The following is an 8,220-nucleotide window of genomic DNA, read 5'->3' as shown; positions in this document are numbered from 1 at the left end:
CCAAAGTGGAAGCCAAGTTTATCAATTATGTCAAGAATTGCTTCCGGATGACTGATCAGGAGGCTATTCAAGATCTTTGGCAGTGGAGGAAGTCTCTTTAAGAAAATAGTTTAAACAGTTTGTTAAAATTTTCCGTCTTATTTTATTTCTGTAACAATCGATATCTGGCTGTCCTTTTCATAATGCAGAGTGAGAACTTTCTCTACTGTGTTTGATAAATGTTATCCAGGTTCTATTGCCAAGAATGTGTTGTCCAAAATGCCTGTTTAGTTTTTAAAGATGGAACTCCACCCTAGACATCTAGAACAGGAGATATCTCATTCTACTGGCCAGGTTAACACTCCTATACTTAAAATTCTTGGATTAAGAATAATAATTGGAACCAGCAGTTAGTGTAATGGTTATGTCGCTGGACTCCCATGTAGTCAACCGCGGTTCAAGTCCTGGACCTGGTGCCTTAAACTCACGCCGGGCACATGTGCATGTGTGCCCAAGATCCTGAGAGGAGAATGGAGGAGAAGGGATTGCGGCATAGCCATCCCCCCTGGGGGGTGATTTCTCACTCTCTGTCTCTCTCTGTCTGTCTGGCAAGCTCATGCGCCCTATAGGGAAAAAAAAAAAAAACTCTCAAAAAAAATAAATTAAAAAAAATATAGATGTGAAATAATCTCAGTTATTTTAATATAAAAAAATCAGTGTTACTCTTACCAAATAAAATAAAATTAAAAACACATACAAAAAGGAAAAATTACACATCAGGCAGCTTTTTCTCTCAATGATCTAAAATCCCTAAAAGAAAAATAAAAAGTGTACAAATTAATAAATAAATAGTCCTATTTGTTTTGTATGTTTACCTGATCAAAAAGGTTTCAGAATTATTTGTCCATTGGATGATTCATGCCAATTTCTAGTTTACTCATTTCTACCAAGTTCTGCTAGTTAAAGTTCCAAATGATTTTTAAATACAGTATAATAGGTAAGACTATTCAATGTATAGCCCCGTGTGCTTTATCTACATACATTTTCAAAGGTTATACTAATAATTATTTGGGAAAAAGAAATGAGTTAAGAATATTGATTATGTATTTCTTTTTTTGGGGGGTGGAGAGGTTTGCACTATAGGGGCACGTGCCCTCGTCAGACATTCAGAGAGAGACAGAGAGACAGAAAACGAGAAATCACCTCTCAGGGGGGATGGTCAAGCTGCAATCCCTTCTCCTCTATTCTCCTCTTGGGATCTTGGGCACGCATGCATGCACACGCGCCCGGCGTGAGTTTTAAGCCACCGGGTCCGCGACGCAAACCGCGGTCGACTACGTGGGAGTCCAGCGACATAGCCATTACGCTAACTGCTGGTTCCCAAGAATATTGATTATTTCCTAAAATACATAAAGCTTGTTACTTTCTTATGTCACAAGCATATGGGAGATTTAAATATCCCTTTAAATTAATGTTCACATACTCATCAGGATAATTAATATCCATTAGACAGAATTACTTTTTTAAAAATCTAAATCTAGTAGAATTATTTTGACAGCACTTAAGTGACTTATCAAGTTACATAAGTAAAAAATGCCATTTTTCTTATTATCAGAATAAAACAAATTGACACATGATCACTTCACTGCGATGGAAAATATTCATCTGTCTTATATTTGGATATTTTTTCTTTACTGGGTGATCATGATGGCAATGGGCTAGTTATTAGACCTTCTTTTATAAACTTTATAAACTATCTGGGTACACAATAGCATTACATCCTCATGGCATAACCAGTCATCTAAGTACATAAAGAAGTAACTATGGTCTTGTTTTCTGTGGAAAAATATAAGACATTTCTCCTGAAATATTAAATGATGCATAAGATTAATTTTATAGGCTCATAGTATTTCATGTTAGCTTAATATTCAACAATATGAGATATATATCAGGTGTTTTTCTTTTTTCTTTTATTTTATCTTTAGGGTTTTGTCATAGGGTGTGTTTACTCACCAGAAAGAGACAGAAATAGGGAAAGTGAAAAATCCCCTTTCAGGAAATTCCCATACCATAATCCTTTCTCCTCATTTTCTCCTCTCAATTTTTTGGCATGCATGCATGCATGTGCACCTGGTATGATTCTCAAGCCACCAATTCAGGGCTCAAATAATGGTCAGTTATGTGGGTATCCAGCTTCTTAACCCCATTCCATCTTTGGGATCTACCAGTATGAAAATCTCCACTGTCAACTGAAACATCCCAGAATTTCTGGTAATGTCTCCAAAAATAGTAAAAAAGAGAGTGAGAGAAAAAAAAAAGAAAGATAAAAAACACTGAAAGACTTTACTTAAAAGATAATTTAAGGTAATTTATAAAAAAGTTGATGAGTTTTCATAGTTTGTCCTTCATGGTACAAATTTTGATATTACACTTTATTCTATTGCATTTTTTTCATTTTTGTCTAGAAAATGTTACCTATGTTAGATGAAGAATAAAAGAACAACCTTCTCTACTTGAAAATAAAGAAGTAAAATCTCTGAAATCTCTATACTATGGTATCTATTTGATCATGTTACATTCATATTAAAAGGTTAATATTAGGGACCAGCAGATGGTATATTGGTTATGTTGCTGAATTTCAACATGGTAGACATATTTCAAGTCTTGGATCTAGCACTTTGAAACTCACATTGGCAATGTGTGCATGAGTGCCAAAAATCTTGAGAGGGAAATGAAGGAGAAGGGATTGTGGTGTGGTGATACTCTTGGGGGGATTTCTTGATTTCTCTCTCTCCAGCAAGTGCATGCACCCTATAGCAAAGATCTAAAAAAAAAAAGTTACTATTAAATGTTGCAATTATATACAATTATATGCTCATGATGGATATTTAAAAAGATACTCCTACACCTATATACAGAATAATTCAAACTTATTTAAGTACAATATATTTAGAATGTTAAAAATTTAACCCATTTTTCTCCTCTTCAAAATAGCCTCTGTTCTTATTCTTCATCATAGTTATTTATCCCATGATTCTTTTACACATGTTTTATAAAGTTCTACAATCCAATCTCTATAAGTAATTTCAGACCTACAAGTAAACTGATTTGCAGAAGAAATTATAGTTCATTCAGAAATCTTCAATTTATAATATTATATTTTAACTAATATACAGAAAGGCACAAGTAACATTGTCAATACGAACACCACTGGGTTAATTACTCCCCTTCAAACCTTTCATGCATTCTTTCCCTTTGAGTTTCAAATACAAATAGCATTAGATATCATCAAAAGGCTTCTTGTTATAAGATGGAGATATATTTCTTTTCTAATATAAAACCATACTTGTAATTTCTTTATTAAGTCGTCATGTTTTAAAAATAGATGAATAGCACTGAGATAGCACAAGTAGTTCTATTATCAAGTCAGACTCAAAAGAATTCAAAATAATTAGACATTATTAAAATTTATTAGTAATTCAAATGATTGAACTGATTAAATGACAGAAATGAAGCATGAAGTTTGAGACGGACAACATCATCCTTAACTTTTTTTCTATCTGTATTTGCAAGCACCTTGAATGATATCCTGCATATGAGCTACCTAAGAGATATACAAAGGTCATCACCTTAAAAAAGGGAGCGATTTTAGTCAGAAAATATGTCCAACACCTCTGACATTGTTATTTTTTAGTAGTAAGCCACATAAAATAAATTTCAAATATTTTACCATGAGAAACCCAGACAGACTGGGCATATCCTATTTTTAAAACACAAACAAACATACAAACAAAAACACTAGGAAGACATCAATTTTCCCATAGAAATATTTACAGAATAATTTTATAGAGACTTCGGTGGTATTTTTCCAAACCTGCAGACTAGCTGCTTATACTTTCTCTATCAGGAATGTAATTTGAAAAAGTACCTTGTAAATTAATATGCTATAATGTAACATATATTTTAAAAATTTCTTCTGAAAGAAAGAGAAAGACAGGTTTCTCTAACAGGGTCTTTACATGGCAATCCAGCCCAAGCATGAGCCAGTTTGGATTATAGGCATGTTCACATGCTTGTTGTATACAAGGAGACCCTGGAATGTGTACCCAAGACCTTCCCATGTTGCTTCAGCATCTCATAACACTGCATGACCATTGTACCACTGAAGATGACTAATGACATATGTTCTTGAAAGACATTGTCCTGTGTGCCTTAACTCTTCATTAAAAAAAGAAAATGACTAGAAACATACCTTATCACATTCCTAAGTCACATACTATTGATTGTTATTTTAAGTGACACATAATAATTGTATGTATTTATGGTATATAGTGCAATTTTTCAATACATAAATAGCAAGGTGTTATGATCAAGTCAGGATCATTAGCATATCTAGCATCTCAGACATTTGTCTTGGCTTTATCATGAAAATATCTATGTACAATAAATTATAATTAACTATAGTTATCGTACTCTATTACATAAGACAAGAACTTGTTTCCTTACCTAAGTATAATTTTTATCTATTAGCCAACATGGTTTAAATCTTCTTTCCCTTCTGCCCTTCCTAGACTCGAGCAATCATTATTCAACTCTCTGCTTCATTGCTTCATATACTACATGTAACTGAAAACATGTAGTATACTTAATTCTATACCTGCATTACTTAACATAATGCACTTCACAAATTTTTGGAACTAAAAGTTATATCCATCATTTTGACTTTCTAGTTTTATCATAATGTCTTTATTTTAAGATCTACTTAACACAGAGGAAAATATAAAGTTAGATAAAACCTGAGGGAAGAGAGTGAGCTGCTTGAGTTCCCTGTATACACTGATTCGCAATCCTTTATGTAAAGCATACCTTGCAAAATATTTTCTCCCATTAAAAGAGTTGTCTCTTCACTCTATTTGTTGTTTTCTTTGTTGTTCAAAACTGTTTAGCTTGAAGAAATCCTACTTGTGCATTTAGGACATAATTGCCTGTGCTTTAGAGGTTGTTTAAAAAAATCTCAAAGTTCTAATATGCTTTTGGCCACTAGGTTTTCATTTGTTCGTTTGTTAGTTTTTGGCTATGGGGCATGTGTGCTCACTGGAGATGGAAAGAAAGAGAAGAAAATACCCCTTGGAAAGGTGATAACCTTGCCACGATCCTTTCTGCATTTTCCTCTAGGGATTTTGAGCACATGAGCACATGCATCTGGCATGTTTTTCAAGCTGCCAGCTCCAAAATTCAAATCACATGGTAGGCCATGTAAGATCTAGTCCTTAACCACCATGCCACCTGCTGGCTCCTTCACCGATAGCGTTATAGAATGAGGTTTCTACATTTAATTTTTTTATACATTTTTAGATTAATTTTTGTAAATGGTGAGAGATAGTGGTTCAGTTTCATTTTTAGGAGCCAGATATCCTGATTTCTAGCATTTGTCGAAAAGATTTTCCTTTTTTTCCACTGCATTGTCTCACACCCTTTGTCAAATATCAGCTGGCAGTATGTGTTTGGGCTTATTTCTGTATTCTCTATTATGTTCCAGTAGTCTATGTGTCTTTGGTAGCAGAGTGGAAGTCAAGTAAAATATCATAGTGAATCACAAGGCAGTAGAAGAAATAAAATATCTAGTAAAAAATAATTCAATTAGATTTTAAAATTATTTTTGTACTTTCTTCTTAAAAAACAGTATCAGATGAAAAGTTCATGTTGTTTCCCAACTACCAAGGTGTAAATAGAGGGTAATTTATTGGAGTAAAAAGTAAATCAGCATAAATAGTATTTTAATTTTTTTTAAGGTTTTGTCATATGGTCCATACACTTGCCAGAGAGGTAGTGAGAGGGAAAGTAAGGGGAATGATCAAGATACAATCTCTTCTCTATTTTCTTCTTGGGATTTGGGGCACGCACACATATATGTGCCTGGCATAAGTTTCAAGCCACCAGGTCTGGAAGTTGAATTGTGGTCGACCATGTGGAAGTCCAGCACCTTGACCACCATGATACTTGCTGGTCCCAATTTTTTTTAAAAAAAATTTAATAATAAAAAATGTATAGATGTGGGAATTTCCCGTGGTTAGAGAACTTAGAGCAACAAATGTATAGGTATTATGACACATGATAGAAAACAATAACAAGAAAAAAATGACATATTGCTTATATCCAATAAAAATAAATTGTAGGAACCTCTTAAAATTAGTTACATAAATTTCCTTAAATTAATAGTTTGCAACATAGTAAATGTGGTTAATCCTATAATATAATATAGTAAAATAACTGTTCTGAATCTATGGTTTACCAAAAAAAAAGAAAGCCATCAAATGCAACCATTTATACGAAGCTTCATGAGATGTATGGATTGACTTTTATATGTATATTTGGTATATTCAATATTGATGATGTTTTCCATGTCTCAATGTTGCTATCAGTCTAGCTAATTTCCTTTGATAGCGATCATCATTGATTTGGATTTACTAAGTGTGTATGTAAGAAAACATTGGACGATTGCAGGCCAGAGCTCTCAAAATTAAATGCATAAATGATTATTTTTGTAATATAACTGAAATAATGTGGTTTTTATAAATTTTGGCAATTGTCAAAACTCTTTTTATTCTAAAAAGCAGAAAACATGACTAAAGCTTTTGCGAAGTCAGTACTCGGTACATATTTGTTTATTTGATTCACCAGCAAGATGGCAAAATAGGAATGTGTATTTCCCTTCCTCCTTCCTCTAGAGACCTTATTAAAATGAAAGTAAATCAATGCAAAAGGGAATAAACCAACGAAAGCTGAAATTATACAGGAAAAGATACAGGATGATAGAGCTTAGTATTTTTTTAAAAAAATGCATAAAGCAGTTGCAAATGAGTTTACTTATGAAACAGAGAAAAGTAAATGTCTTTTTAAAATAGGTCCAGAAACAGACTGCTGTAAAAGTAGGAGTCAATTTTCCAGGTAGAACATTGAAGATGCTCCAGTCATCGTGTCAGCATGGAGGGAGTAAGAAACTCAGGCTAAAAACAGACTCATTAGTTAAACATCAAGCAGATATCAGTGTAGTGGTATCTTTTTTTTTTTTTTTTTTAATTGTGACTTCTGGTTTATATACACTCATTGTACTTCTTTGTGGGTATAATATAATTTTTGATGCATGCATACACTGTGTAGTAATTAAATGATGAATATAAACACAGTTGTCTTATTTGACTTTGAACATTACATTATGATGTGCACATTCAATTGTTCCAGTACTTTTTTGGAGGAGAGGGAGTATATCCCTTCAGTGACAATTTTTACTCTCCTATGGCACTCTCTTCCATGTTCTATTCTGTTTGCTTACATACACTGCTCTGTTACAATTTTCTTCCAGCCCCCCCCCACTTTGCACCCAGCTTGTGCACCTCCTAGTATCTACCATTACTCACCTTCTATGCTATTGAATCCGTCAGCTTCTGCCACACAGTGCAGACATTCTGTATAGGTTAAGTAGAATCATGACATTGAGTAGTTAAGTAGAAATATACATGTAATTGACCATGGTTCGAGTCCCGGACTTGGTGGCTTAAACTCACGCCGGGCACATGTGTGTGCATGCCCAAGATCCCAAGGGGAGAATGGAGGAGAAGGGATTGCAGCATGACAATCCTCCTGGGGAGTGATTTTTCTCTTTCTGTCTCTCTGTCTCTCTTTCTGGTGAGTGCACGTGCCCTTTTAGCAAAAACATCTTTCAAAAAAAAAAAAATCACTGCGGCCAGCAGGTGATGTGATGGTTAAAGGTGCAGAATTCTCATATAGCTGATCTTAAAGGTACAGAATTCTCACATAGCTGACCATTGTTCAAGTCTCAAACCTGGCAGCTGGTTTTCTCATTTTCTCTTTCTCTCTCTTTCTGGTCAAATTAAAAATAATAACAAATGGATTTAAATAAATAAATAAATAATTCTTTTAAAAAAATCATGGTACCACGTGTGTAAAATATTCTATATCGAAACTATAATGATAAGAGCTAAAAATAATTTTTTCAAAGTAAAAATATTCTATACATCAAAGAAAATAACAAAATGAAAAAGCAAGCTATGGAATAGAAGAGAATGCTTGAAAACCATATATATGATATGAGGTTAATTCCCAAAAGATAGGAGCTAACAATCTGTGGAACCAAGTATAAAACAATGATCACAATCTATTCAAAACCGTGAAAATAAAAAAACTGGAAAAAGAGCTAGAATAGATATTTCTCTTAAGAAG

General features: G+C 33.5%; 1 pseudogene; it reads left to right on the top strand.

The window, feature by feature from the left end:
- Positions 1 to 156, top strand: part of LOC102474637 (nucleophosmin pseudogene) — a 1,208-nt pseudogene extending 1,052 nt beyond the window's left edge.
- The last annotated feature ends 8,064 nt before the right edge of the window (positions 157 to 8,220 follow it).

The sequence above is a fragment of the Tupaia chinensis genome, unplaced genomic scaffold (genome assembly GCF_000334495.1).
Source record: "Tupaia chinensis unplaced genomic scaffold, TupChi_1.0 Scaffold143566_1, whole genome shotgun sequence".
In the NCBI taxonomy this organism is placed as follows: domain Eukaryota; kingdom Metazoa; phylum Chordata; class Mammalia; order Scandentia; family Tupaiidae; genus Tupaia; species Tupaia belangeri.
The sequence above is the reverse complement of the archived record's forward strand: the minus strand, read 5'-3'. Positions and strand labels throughout refer to the sequence as shown.